Source organism: Pan paniscus, chromosome 3 (assembly GCF_029289425.2).
Source record: "Pan paniscus chromosome 3, NHGRI_mPanPan1-v2.0_pri, whole genome shotgun sequence".
Lineage (NCBI taxonomy): Eukaryota > Metazoa > Chordata > Mammalia > Primates > Hominidae > Pan > Pan paniscus.
Window position 1 is genome coordinate 102535756 of NC_073252.2, and position 15657 is coordinate 102551412.

Below are 15657 nucleotides of genomic sequence, written 5' to 3' on the forward strand. Positions count from 1 at the left end.
AGCATGCCAAAGCACCGTGTTTTGGGATATCATTTTCTGAGCCTCAACAATAGGGCTCAAAATCACTGTGCTAACTGAGGAAAACAGAATTACCTAAGATTTCATTTCTAACACCAGCTAGGATGAAAGATCAACATGAAAACAATGAGTTCAGTTATGAAAAAAGGAAACAAGTTACCTTTCTTTGTTGAATAACTGAACTGTGGACATAATCGTAATGACAGCTTTTCCATGAATGACTTTTTAATCTCTCCAAATGGTTCTGTGAGTGTAACTATTATTATCAATTTAAATATGAAAAAGTAGATCACATATGTAAATTCATCTGAAATTTCATGATTAGTATGTAGCTCAGCAGTATTTGTACTCATGCAATTTGACTCCCAAATCTATGTTCTCAATCACTATACCATTGATGTGCTAAAGAAATGGTCACAGCAGTGTACATAAAAATGTTCTGCTTGGCCGGGATCGTGGTTCATGCCTGTAATCCCAGCACTTTGGGAGGCCGAGGTGGGCAGATCACGAGGTCAGGAGATCAAGACCATCCTGGCTAACACGGTGAAACCCCATCTCTACTAAAAATACAAAAAATTAGCCGGGCATGGTAGTGGGCACCTGTAGTCCCAGCTGCTCAGGAGGCTGAGGCAGGAGAATTGCTTGAACCCAGGAGGTAGAGCTTGCAGTTAGCCAAGGTCACGCCACTGCACTACAGCCTAGGCAACAAGAGTGAAACTCTGTCTAAAAAATAAATTAAAAAAGAAAAAAGAGAAGAAAAAAAGAAAAGAAAAGAAAAGGAAAAAGAAAAGAAAAGAAGGAAAAGAAAAGAAAAAAAAGAAAAGAAAAGAAAAAGAAAAGAAAAGAAAAGTGCTGCTCAGTCCAGGCACGGTGGCTCATGCCTGTAATCCCAGCATTTTGGGAGGCCGAGGCGGGTGAATTACCTGAGGTTAAGAGCTCAAGACCAGCCTGGCCCAACATGGCGAAACCCCGTCTCTAATAAAAAATACAAAAATTAGCCAGGTGTGGTGGTGGGTGCCTGTAATCCCAGGTACCTGGGAGGCTGAGGCAGGGAGAATTGTTTGAATGCGGGAGGCGGAGGCTGCAGTGAGCTAAGATCCAGCCACTGCACTCCAGCCTGGGCAACAGAGTGAGACTCCATCTCAAAACAAAACAAAACAAGACAAAACAAACAAAAACTGTGCTGCTTAGATTTCCTGCTATAGGGAACATGACTGACTGACGGCCTCAACTACTCTTCCTCTAGGTCCACCTCTGCATTCACACTAATGCTACACTTTGTATTGAATGATTGTCCCCATTCAATACTGATCATGGCAAGACAATGTATGGGACTTCTCCAACATGGATTTTGTCCCCAGGAGGCTCCTTATCAGCCTAACCAAATCTTTATTGGGCTGTGCTACAGTCTGAGACTCTAACTACCCAATCCCCTTTCTTCTCTTTCTCCTCTCACAGTTAACAAACTTATATCATATCTAAAGCCTACCCTCACATTCTGCTGCTTATTTCCTCCCTAAATCTCTCATCTGTCCAGTTCTTTTTTGGCATCTGGTTTTCTGTGAACCCCAACTAATGGAAGTGGTAGAGAGATGAGAGTGATGTGGAAAAGACATGATACATGGGGATTTGGCCATGGCCCACTAACCTCTCATTTTCAGTGAAAGGTGAATCATGAAGAGTTCTTGACACAAGGCCCAATTGCTGAAGATTTCACTGGGTGATGATCTACCTTGCAGGTATAATGGTTCAAGCATTTGAAAGAGAATCAAGTTGGCTAATTAATATTAAATTGTATTGATATTGATTCCTTGCAGAGGGTAAGAAACTGAGGGCCACTAGCAAGTAGTTAATAAGTGTGAAAGCCAAACTCTTGATAGCCTACCAAAAGCCTTTTTCTCTTGGAATGGAAGAAAAGCATAGTTAAGTAGTATATCAGAGATCTGATAAAGTCAGTGAGATCCAGAGACCTTAGAATGCTTGGCAAGGGCAGTTCTGTTATGCTGGACTCAGGGTCCTGGTTTGGAAAACCTGGAATTTTGAAATATGGGATGGGGACATGACCCTGAGGATGTTGGCTCTGCACAATCCCCTGATCCCTCAGAACATGCAGTGGAATTCCTACAGCATTTCTCAATGTACTTTGCAAGAATTAGCTGGCATGTACCATGTACCATCAAGGGCCTGCAAAGTATCCTTGGGTTTGCATTTAGAAAACGCCTAATCATAAGGGCCAGAAAATAAGACTGGGTAAGGAAGAATTCATTGACTTGGGGGCACATTCTCTAGATTTAACATTCTCCAGATGTAGCATCCTGGCAAAGGCCCCCATGGAATGAGCTATCTTGCGGATCAGCTGAGGCACCTCTTTCTTTTTTTTTTAAATGGAGTCTCGCTCTGTTGCCCAGGCTGGAATGCAGTGGCGTGATCTCTGCTCACTTCAAGCTCTGCCTCCTGGGTTCATGCCATTCTCCTGCCTCAGCCTCCCGAGTAGCTGGGACTACAGGTGCCCGCCACCATATCCAGCTAATTTTTTGTATTTTTAGTAGAGACCAGGTTTCACTGTGTCAGCCAGGGTGGTCTCGATCTCCTGACCTTGTGATCCACCCACCTCGGCCTCCCAAAGTGCTGGGATTACAGCCGTGAGCCACCACGCCTGGCCTGAGGCAGCTCTTTCTTGGAACTTTGCTATAATCCAAAACTCATCCTACCAAGCCTTCCATCCGACCCTCTCTCACAGGTGTCAGACATCCATTATGTCCTGGAAGTTTCTCACAACCTTTTGCTCCTTCCTGCAATAAAGCTCTTGCATCTCTTATCCTGTCCTATTATCTGCTTCTAGGTGGACCCATACTAACACAAAAAGTAAACACAGCCATAGTTTCTATAAGAGAAAAATGGGAAATGAGGCTGAAAACTAAGCTCTGGATCTGGTTTCGCACCATAAACGCAGGCTGAGGAATCATGTCTTAACCTAGTGAGAAAACTGGTGAGATTTATAGTTAGCATTTAACATAAAAAAAATTTGTTGTCAGTATCATAATTTGGGCTCAAGGGCAGGGAAATTAAAAAAAGGGTTAGAAACCAAACATTTGAAACTTGCTTAAAATTTCAAAAATGTGAGGTAATAATGCAATAGTGTTTAGTGTAGATGTATGAGATAGTTATATTAAAAAGCTTGACTAAGCAATGGCACATAAAGGAGCTCAATAAGTCTCTCTCTCTTTTTTTTTTTTTTCTTTTGCTTTGCTTTGGACCTATTTGAGAAATGTGAAGGCCCAGTTAGGAGGTTTTTTCATTTACTCCGATTAGCAGTGCCCTGGTAAAATAAAAGAGACTGGACAAGAGTCCATTTAAGTTAAGGAAATGTTACCAGATTGTATATGAAAAGTTAACACATTTGCAAATGAACGTCCTGTCACCACAGATCTGTTGATGCCTGACAAAATACGATTAAGTAACAATTAATGGGGTACTATTTGCCATTGGATAAAAAATATTTCCAGGGCTGAAGTTGGGGTGCAAGGGAGATCTCAACAGGGTAGGCTTCTTTCAAAGTTGTTAAAGTTTGTTCAGTTTAGTTTAGTTTTTTTTGTTTCCCCTCAGTACTTTCCATTTTTTTCTTTTACAAAATGCATAATTTATAAATATATCAATTTTTTTAAAGCAAAATAAATGGAAATTAAGTCATGCTGATACCATCAACCTTTAATATAGATAAGGCTTATTCAGATGTATGCTTGTTTGGTGTCCACATTTTTTGGAGAAATATTTTGAAAAAAAATCATATTTTATGTAGTTACATAAGTTTGTGACACTTGCATTTTGTGATATGAACTCTAAAAAGTTACCTTTTCTGGGATGAATAATGTAGTTGACCCACTTAGGTGACTTTTCATCCTAAAGAGGAGGTGTACAAGTGAGTGATTATTAACTTAAAGTAAATATTATGGACCAATAAAAATAGCAGTAGCTATATTTGAACTATCCACTAATAAATGTTATAAGAATCCTTTCTGTCAATCAATTAGGCTTTTAAGATGTACATGTTTTAATGTTATCAATGCTGTAAACATAAAAGTCTCCATTTTAGGATGCCATTTCTTTTTAAAAATCAGTGTTTATGTAATGTATGCATGTGTGCATGCCTGTGTGTGTATTATACTAATGAGTCAGGAATTAACAATTTGAAAATTGTAAATATAAATATAGATCCATTAAATCTAACCTTTTCAAAAAAAATCTGTTTTATTTAGTTTGAAAGCATTCATTATCACAAATAAAAGAAACCATGAATTTCTTACAGGTATATTTAAATGTTATACTTCATAGATTTCATGATAATGTCCATTGGATCAAACTTTTCATGTTATCTGTAACAAAGGTCTGCCTATTTTAATCCAAAAAAGTCTCTTAACTGTTTGAATATAAAGAGAAACGTAACTCAGAATTCAATAAATTATTCTTTCTTTGCATTACCTATTTTAGATGTTTTATTTTTATTCATACATTTATAATCCATTTGTCTATATTAATATAAAAGGCCAAATTATCTTAGATTATACAGTTATTTTCTCTATTCTAAATTGGAAAGCAAGAGGGAACAACCTTCATGTGTTCACAAGAGCCAAATATAAGCCATATCTTTATAAAGCAAACATCTTCTTTTAGTTATTTTTTTTTATGTTAAATACTGACATGTTGGGCAACAATTAGAGTATGGATTCAAACACTTGAGAATACTGCTTTGTTTCTCCAACAATATCATAGGCTCCAGTTGCTGTGTAGTTACTTCTTCTTTCTCTAACTAATAAATTTAAAAATAATAAAATAATAAAAAATAAAAAATTAAATTTTTTAAAAGAAATTTAAGTGCCAGGCACATTGTGAGTTTCTATTTCCTCATGTAGTGGACAGTTACTGTGATTGCCTGCCCTGCATATACTCCTCCTTATTGTGGTAACAACTCTCTACTTTTTCTCTATACACTGGCCATCCTCTCTTGCCAGTTCTGTTGGGTCAGGTGGGCTGGTTTCACACCCCTAGCTCTGTGGGGAGGGAGTGAGCATATTCCCCTCACCTGTCCTGCTTGAAGACTGCATTCTGTCTCCTTGGATCAGTGATTCAGGGATAGGTAAAACATTTATGATGAGCCAAATGAGGATTTTTTTTTTCTCTCTCTCTCTCAGAAACCTTTTGCTGAGTTGCAACTGAAATATGGTATGACTGGAACTGCTGTTGACCATGTTGTCACTGAGAGTGAGACTCTGCCTGAAAATGATACTAAAAAGAGTAAAGCACAGGTGAGGGACAGAGGGAAAGACACCTGACAATATCTCCTTAACACCCAGACTCAGCCTTGCCGATTACTGGGCTTTTCAGTTACACAGGTCAGTAAGTTCTTATTTTTTTTAAGCCAATTTACTTAAAAGTGTCATTTACTGCTTAAAGAGGCCATTTTAATTAGGTTCATCTGTAGAGAATAAGACAAAAAAAAGACAAGGAAATGATACCTAAACAAACTTCAGTGGAATTACAGCCATCTCTGTTAAAACACTTCAGGCTAGGTATATTTTTCATGTGGTAAAGTAGCATGAAGTCAAATGCTTTCCTTGCTTCCTTATGGCCCAATGGAAGTTGACATCTGTCAGTCAAACAAGCCACACATGCCTGAATGACCAAACATTATGTAAAAGGGACCTGAACTGCTAAAGGAATTGTTGTCTTTATTTTCCAAGGATCGTCTGACATCTGCTTTTTAAATTAGAACCAAGTCATTCAAAAACTTAGTTTTCCATTTTATACATGTGAGTTTGCTACACCCATTCTTTCATATCAAATATTATGTAGCATTACTTCAAAGTAACTTTTGTGTACTGGATTTTCTCTTCTTTTCCCCATCCTATTTCAGTTTGGGGTATTTCTAGAGACATTTCTTCAGGGTCATGGATTCTTCTTTCCTCAGCTGCGTCACTGAAGGCATTCTTAATCTGTTACTGTGTGTTTCATTTCTAATATTCCTATTTGAGCTTTCTTCATCATCTCCATCTCTCTGCCGAAGTTGCCAATCAGGTCTTGCATGTTGTTCCTCTTTTCAATTAGAGCCGATGTTTAGGTACATCTTTTCTTGGTAAGTTGGGGTACAACATGTCTCTTCTTTTTGTAGATGCCTCTTCTTAGGTTTGGGGCCAGTTGGTGTCCTGTGACATCAGCACTCTCATAGAAAACTCATGAATTTGCTGTTTGTCTAGGTTGTTTCATTGTAAAGTTGGTAGTGATACTCTCTAACCCCCTATATACCGAAGTGGAAGCAAGCTCATGTATGCAGGATTTAGTTTTGACCTTTTCAACAAAAAACAAACATATTAAGCCAGCTAGCACTACCAGCCATGGTTTACCTTCTCCAATTTTGCCATCTTTGTCTTCATAGCAATGTTGGTATAACCATTTATGTATTGAGTTACATATAGTTTTATTATCTGATAAAACAGTGGCATAAAATAGGAAAATAATTTTACTGTCCCAGAAATAATAAATAAGAATTTTCTCATGAGCATAAAGTAATTGAGTTAAAGATGAACAACATTAAAGTGTGCTGAAACTAGTAAACCTTTGGCTTCAATCACACTCATTGGGCCGAATCAAGCAAAGTGTAGGTTCAATCATGAGGCAGCAAATACAATGAAAGAATCTGTGTAAAATGCATGTTAAAGTTGGTGGCTAAAATTTGATTTGTATTTTAGGATGTTTGATCTTGTCTTAGTTCTCTGAAAACAGAACTTTTCATATATAAACCTACTGCTCATCTTCTACACAATCAACATTTGCACACATTTCTATAAGGAATAGCGTGATCATAATGGATAGAATTTTGCTGAAAAGTTTATCAAACTCATCATAAATCATTTTCTTCATCCCAGAAATAGTATTGTGTTCATGTAGACTCAATCATAGACATAATGGTATTGTGTCTGCCTGTGTGTTGTATGTGTGTGTTTATGCATATACATGACTAATTAATAAAAATAGGTCTTTCAAGTTAACCAAATAGGGTTATCATACAATTATACAGAAATTAATGATCCTATTAGAATTCCAGCTAAGATCTCAGTTTTCTGCCTCCTCCCTCCTGCTGTGTCCTTGTCTATTAACCCTTCAATATAACATGATGTAGGAGACACATATTATTTCTTTCCTTCCTTCTGTCTTTTCTTCCCTCTTGTTCTCTCTCCTTCCCTCTTCCTTCTCTTTCCTTTATTTTCTCTTTCTTCCGTTTATCCCTTTTAGTCTTTTCTTCCTTCTTTGCTTCCTTTCATTCGTTTTTTTCCTGCCCACTATCAATTTTTATTTCTGTTTCTAATAAACAAACCCTGGTCTTCCCTGGAGAACTACTTTTCTTTCATTCTCAGTAAATGTCATAGAAGAGGCAGTACCCCCTGCCCCAATTTTAGGGACAGGCTAAGATTAACCAAATCTTTGCTTAGCCTCCTTTGCAGCTAGTTATGGGTTGAACACATGATCCAATTCAGCCAAATGGATCCATCCAGCATTAATTCTGATATTTTTTTCTGAACTTGTCAGGAACAAAAATTGTTCCCTATACAGAAATTCTTAGCAATGGAAAATAAACTGTCAAAGTGCTAGAGGCCACAAAAGACATAGACAAAGCCTCAGAATAAAGCCAGCTGCGAGTACTGAAAAGACAGAGAACAGGATAAAATAACATGAGTTTTACTTTAGTCTTTCCTCAGGACATTTCAGTCATCTGAGATGCAGTCCCCTTTATTGTTTCATCCATTGTGAGTGGTTACACTTTCTACCTTTTTAACAGAATAACTTAGTATGAAATAAAATATTCTAAACAGCTTCATTCTCATAGAAACCATTTACTCTTCTAGACAACAGGAAGGCTAGTTATATGGAGTCTAACCATCTGATTTAGTGGTTCTATTTTAGCACATCAACAAAAGGCTGGTAAAGTTAGGAATAAGGTTATAAAGATAAGGAAAAATTCACTTTTTATATATATATTTTTTTCATTCTTTCACTACATTACTCTGATGTAAATTGTAATCTGACTATAAACCTCAAAGTAAGGAGTGGCACACTTTATTTCCTTTTAAATACTTTGGGACCTCTAGTGAAATGCCTTTTCAAACTATAGCCCATCATTTAAGAACCTATTTACTCACTCACTATTCTCTAAACAAACCTTTAAGTGCTCTACTAAATTAGGCTCACCTGGAAGTCATGTGTTACATCTCTATTTACAAGTAAGTAGATGGAATACTCACCTACAATGTAAGTATCAAAGTGATCCAAAAGGTCTATTCAAGGGACACTCCAGTAGCATTGAATAGCTTTACTTTAAGAGTTCATAAAGTAAGATATGTTAACTTAATGTCATTAAAAAATGCAAATTTATATTTCAATTACAATTGATATTTTAGAGTTTACTGTGGGTGGCAGCTGTAGAGACAATTAAAGAATTCTATTTAAAGCTACTTGAAGCAAATAACGGCTATGCCAGATTTCCCCATCGAATGGAATTTCTTTTAAAGATAGAAAGGATCGACAGTCATTTTTAATCTAAATCAAGAGCAGGTTTATTTACCTATTATATGCCACTTACGCTAATAACATAAGGAATGTATACATAGATTATGAAATGAAAGATATAAATGTACAACATTGGCAGTGTGTGTGATGATTACCCACAAGAATTAATCAGCATTTCTCATGCCATACACAATGCAGTTAGAATAGAAACAGCAAATCTGTTCAAGGAATGCAAACAAGCTGCATAAAAGGCTAAACAAGTAAAAGTATATCATCAACTATGACTCAAATTACATCTTTAAATTGTGTGCCAGCTTCCTTTAAATTAGCTATTTAACAACTTGGTCTATGACAGACTTCATAAACTGGGAAATATTATATCTTCTCAGGTTCACAATTTTGTTATAATGTCAGTGTGAGAATTGCATTTAATAGTTCAGCTTGTAAATTAACCCTTACTTATACAAGTGATATATTGCTGTGGATATTTATGTATTTGTTAGTTATGGGATCTGTTGATAAGCCTCAGAAGTTCTGTAGCCATCCATGGTGACAACGTGGCCCAAGCTCCTAAAGAAAGTGTGGATTGTAGTTTTATTCCCAAATCCTTTTACAACTCAAATTTTTTTATTTTTGATATTTTTGTAACATTCTTTACATTTTCTACCAAGTTGTGAAATCAACCATTTCTGTTTTTGTTGTAGTCATTGCTTATTTTCTTGTTCCGGATATATTGAGGTCCTTGGGAATTTAATGGGCTGCAACAATTACTATTCAGTTCTTTGGGATTTGGAGCTAGTCACTCTTTATTCCTCAGAACTCGAATGGTAAGGATTCGACTGAGATCTTGTGCTATGTAGAGATTCTGTCAAAGAGCATGTTTTAAAATGAAACTTAGGTCTAAGAAAATTCTGATCCAAAATACTTTCTCTTTCCATATAAAATATAAAGAAATAATTATATGCTAACCATTCCCCCTGGAATGCATTTTGGCTATTAGTGAAAATGTTTACAATAAACTCTGTAAAGTCTAGAGGGTCAAAGAACAAGAACAGTAATTAGTGAAAACACTGCATTCGAATATTTCAATAGTCATGAACCAACTTCTTCCCTTGTAAAGGAAAGTTTAGGCAAAACTGAAAATCATATTATCCCTTTCTTGTGATTGGGAGTACACCCAAATTAATCTCAATTCTCAATTTGTAGTTTTTAACATCTACCCACTTTTCTGTTCAAACATTTCAGCGCCCAGAGATGTTAAATAGCAATAATAATCTCATCTCCTTTAATGGAATTGCCAACAAAGAATATAAGGACAGGTAGATTGTGTTATACAAATGTTAGTAGAATTGTGCTTAATTTTTTAAATACACAAATCACGGTCAGCATCAAACTTTTAACTCATGTATTTATATATGCGTTAGGAGAAAAATATTGTCATGTACAGTGTAAATATTGCATCAGAATGTTGTGTATGGATAAACATAAATAAACAACTACATGCTTTTACATGCAGTGGAGAGGGGATAAATTGAGGGGGATGAATAGTTAACCACCTGTGGACAAAGGGTAAAGATTGGGGTAACTAATAGTAAAGGAATATGGGTTACCAGGAAAAGGAGGAACTGAAATAATTCACTTGCAGAACTTATCCTTGGGTTTCCACTTATTCTCTACTTTGTTCAGTAGGGCAGATGGGCAGTAACCATGTAATGATTATAGGGAGGGTGAAGGTACAACTGTTGAAGGTGAGCCCCAGGTCTGACTTTGACCTTCCTCTCTTGTATATATCCACAATCACTTCTGTAATAATCTCATCTAGGCTCATTATTTTTAAATACCATCTGTATCTCCAGTTTATAAATGTACCCTTAACTCTAAGTCCATATATTCAGTTGTATACTTGATATCTTCACTTGGGTGTGTTAGAAGCAGCTTAAATTGTGTATGTCCATAAACAAAATTTAGTCTTCCCCATCTCAGTAGATGGCAACTGCGTTTTTATAGTTATCCGTGTCAAAAACCTAAAGTCATTATCAATTATTCTCTTCTTTACATACGTAAATCCTGATTTGTCTACAAATCCTGTTGCCTCTTTTTCAAATTATATGCAGAACTCAACCTCTTTTTGTTTTCTAAAACTTCCACTGCTAACACCCTATTTCCACTATCTTTTTTCACTTGGATTACAGAATTAGCTTCCCCAAGGTGGTCTCCCTCTTTTCCCCTTGACCTTCTATAGTCTATTCTTAACACAGTAGCCAAGGCTGTCCTTTCATAATATACATCAGATTATGTCTTCTTCTAATCAGACCCTCCAAAGATTTCCTTTCTCACACTGAGTATAAGTCAAAGTCTTTAACATGGCACTACACAATCTTGCCTCATTTTTAACCATATTTTTTGCTATTCTCTTACTCACTGCACTTCAGATACAATCGGTTCTTTCTGGACCCTGAAAATTCCAGACCCATTCTTGTCACGAGGTCTTCATATTTGTTAATTCCCTTTGCCAGGTAGGCTATTTCCAAGGTATCCATGTGGCTTCCCTCCTTGCTTCTTACATGTCTTATTTCCAATGTCATCTTCTCAGCTACGTTTCCCCTAACTACTCTTTTAAAATCCCAGTAATCTTCCTTACCTTCTCACCTTACAGGTATTCCTAATCAATCTCATTTCCTCTCCTAAATTGCATTCATAGCACATATTACCACGTGACATTTGTATGTATATATATTTTTATATACATATATATGCATTTATGTGTCTGCATGTATATTTACTTACTTGTTAATAACATCTTTTCCTCTACTAGAAAGGAAACTATGAGTTGCCTAGATAAATGGAGAGCACATGGTAAATATTTATTGAATGAAATAATTCATCAATAATTATTGATGCTATGAAGAGGTAATATACCTCTCATAGGTACTTTAAGAGCCTATAATAGACGAGTTTTGGCCAGGCACGGTGGCTCACGCCTATAATCCCAGCACTTTGGAAGGCTGACGTGGGCAGATCACGAGGTCAAGAGATTGAGACCATCCTCACTAACACAGTGAAACCCCGTCTGTACTAAAAATACAAAAAATAAAATAAAAAAATAAAATAAAATAAAATAAATTAGCCAGGCGTGGTGGTGGGCGCCTGTAGTTCCAGCTACTTGGAAGGCTGAGGCAGCAGAATGGCGTGAATCCAGGAGGCAGAGCTTGCAGTGAGCCGAGATCCTGCCTCTGCACTCCAGACTAGGCAACAAAGCGAGATTCCGTCTCACAAAAAAAAAAAAAAAAAAATTAGATGAGTTCTGACAGTCACAATAATTAGGAAGGAATTGCTTCTAAAAAATGAATCAAAAAGTTCTGAAGAATGAAGAGACATTATCCAGGAGGAGAGAAAAGGAAAGGGGATTCTAGGTATTAAGAATAACATGAGTAGCCAGGGATGGTGGCTCATGTCTGTAATCCCAGCTACTCAGGAGGCTGAGGCAGAAGGATTGCTTGAGACCAGCAGTTGACACTGCAGTGAGCTATACTGCATCACTGCACTCCAGCCTGGGTGACAATAAAGAGCGCCATGAACAGAATGTTCTGAGGTGGGAGGGAAAGCCCATCCCGCAAATGTGGGAAACTCCAGTTTTTATTTATATGTATAAATAGGACTTGCAGAGACTGGAAGAAAGTCCAAGTGGCTGGAGCTTAGAGAGAGAAAGGAGTGACATGATATGTAATAAGATTGCAGAGCCAGACCACAAATGGCCTTATAGACCGCATTTTGGGTTTTATTCTAATAACAATGGGAAGTCATTGATGATAAACATGGAATCACATAAACATGTGTGTGTTGTGTTTGTTTTAAAAGGTTAACTCAAGCTGAAGCATATAAAATATGTTGAAGACAGATAACAATAAATGGAGGGAGAATATTGTGGTAGCTATGAAGGTAATCTCCATGAGACATGATAGCAGCTTGAACTAAGTATTTCTCAGCACTTTGCACTTATCCTCTTCTTTCCTGCCATTCTTAATCTCTTTGTCTTTACTTCTAGGAGTGTTTAAGTCTTACCTCCTTCTCTCAGCTGGAAAATGTTGAAATCGAAGAGCTTCACTGTACTGTTTTCTACCACTCCACCACATGTTGCCTGCTCTTTTCACAAGAAATGTTTTCCACAGTTATTATGTATTTGTATATTTGTTTCAGCCATTTGGTTGAATTCCATGGTGATGGTAAAGTGTTGGGAATCATGATTTGTTCATCTTGATATCCTCAGTAGCTGCTACATTGAAGACACACAATAATATTTGTTGAATAAATGAGAAATTACGTCAATTGGTAGTCTGCCAACATAACAAAATGTTCCTAATATTCTTCTCAGTACTGCTCTGTAGACATCACGAACTCCTTTGAGATAAAGGCTTTTTCTGTATAGTCAAAGCATATATCCTCCAGATCAAGTTATATATTAGTGATTGGATGTGCACTTGATGTTCAACTATACAAATAGCCTAACAGAATATAAATATGCCCCAAATGTTCAAATTATATGAAGATAAAGAAAGCATTAGGGAAATAAATTATATACATAATTTTCAACAAAATTCCTCAAATGGCTAAAAATAGGATACAGCGAACTAAAGTGGCAACTCATTGAAGCGTACCTAACAAGCCCAAAAGAGTTTATGTGGCCTCAACACATTTTCTAATTCCCAGGGAATAGGTCAAGCATTATAAAATGCTGAATCATCTAATTTAATTTCAACTGTACAATAGTGACAGAATCCTTTCCACTAGAGATTCTTAATAACCTAGACCGGCCCTCAGCTACTCTAGAGCATGGCCTAAACTCTGTTGAATAAAACACACATACATACACAGATTGATCTACCTACACACACATATTTGTGTGTGTGTATGTCCATATAGGCACCTACACATATTAATTCAATACTAATGTTTTAAATAAAAGTATAAGGCAAGTCATGGAAACAACTTTTTAAAAAAGTTGTTAAAAGATAAAATGAGTAAGGATTTTTAGTTACATTTATTTTAGGATAGTATCAATGGTTAACTAGTACCATTTAAATGTTGTTCTTTACCAATTTCCCTTACAACTATGCAGTTTTCTGGAAGCTGTAGAATTTTAAATAGAAGATTACCTTTCAGAGAAGTTGTAAAGAGAAGATCATACCTCCAACCAGGCAAACATATTCTCCTACCATCTAACTGTTAAAGAAGTCATGCAACTCAGTTCAGTATTAAAAATACTTTATACTTATGTTAGACATAAGAATAGTTTTAAAAGTAGTGTTCTTGGAAAGAGATACACACATTGCTTCCAATTTGTGAAAGTATAACACCTGTTAACCAGAATGATTTTTTTTTGTCATAAGTAGCATATTGTAAACAAAGCACAGACCTACCTAAAAAGATAATTTAGTTGATACTTCATTTTATATAAATACATTGAGGTTAAGAAACATTGACTTACAAACTGGCCCCCAAAATCTGAATTTTAAAAGGCACAAAGATAGATCACAAGCCAAGATATTAGAATAAAAGATTAAAAACAAAATTTTGAAATAAACAAAAATTTTCTGTATAACTATGCTACATGTAGTGTATGCAAATATAACCTTAAATTTGCGCTCATTGTGTTTGTTTACTTCAAATAATATTTTCTTCTCCATTAAAAAAAGACATAGTATCCTTAACACAAACAGGAACAGAAAACCAAATATCACATGTTCTCATTTATAAGTGGGAGCTAAATGATGAGAACACATGGACACATAGAGGGGAACAACACACACTGGGACCTTTCAGAGGATGGAGGGTGGGAGGAGAGAGGATCAGGAAAAATAACTAATGGGTAGTAGGCTTAATACCTTGTTGATGAAATAATCTATACAACAAACCCCCATGACACAAGTTTATCTATGTAAAATAGATAAACCTGCACATTTACCCCAGAAATTCAAAGTTAAAAAAGAAAAAGAAGAAGAAAAGAGTGGAAAAAAAATGGAAAGAAGTTTCTGTAGAAAATAGACACAAAAACAACTTCCACCAATAAACACACTCGAAAAAATACATGTTTGTGCAAAGTCCACATGAAATTATCAGACTCAATATCTAAGTAAGTTATAGATATTTCTTGCCCCGCTTGCCTTTTTGGTTTATTCAAACTCTCTTTTATCATTACACATGAACATCCAAGTATTTGTATCCGTGATGATTTAAATTAAAAAATGAGTATTATCTTGAAAATCCATTTAAATCTATTTGCCATATTGTTGTTGCTTATACCAAAATATGATACAGAAGCATAGTGACTTACCTGAAAATTACTGAGTATTCAGGAACTCACATAATAAAAATTACCTAATTATCTTTTCTCACCATATATATTCCAATTCTATTGCCTTAGCCCTGATATTTTATATTTTTGATATTATACCAACAGAACACATGCTAATGTTTCATAAATGTATAAAAATGTTCTAATATGGTGTTATATTCTATAGACATGAAATCTTTCAATTGTATGAAGTTCTGTGTTTGTAGCCATATTAAATATTTCCAAGATATAAAACCATGTTCTACATATTTTTGTAGTTTATAAGGCATCAAAAAAACTGGATCTTGTACTGAGAAGCAGTGAAATAAGTGTTAAACACATTCACTATCAACTAATGAGTAACATGTGTGGACCACAATATTCCATAATTAAAAAAGTAACACAATAAAAATTTCATGTCAGAGTATTGCTGAGAGTGGCTGAAGACAGAATTCCAGTGTTTCAAATTTCTTCATGCACATTAATGCTTTCAAGTAGCATCACCAAGACTTTGCATTCATGGTAAAAAAAAAAAAATGCCTGAGATGTTTTCTCCTGGCACACTTATGATGCAGAAGGAAGGAGAGATGTTTGGGTGCATTCAGTTCTTCCTCTATTTACACCTTTTAGGTTTTCAACAAAAATATATTCTCTAGAAATGGATAAGGAATCATGTTCTTTTTTCTTTTCTTTCAGTATATGAGAAAAAATATATAAGGAGAAACAAAAAAAATCCCTGGAACATTTTA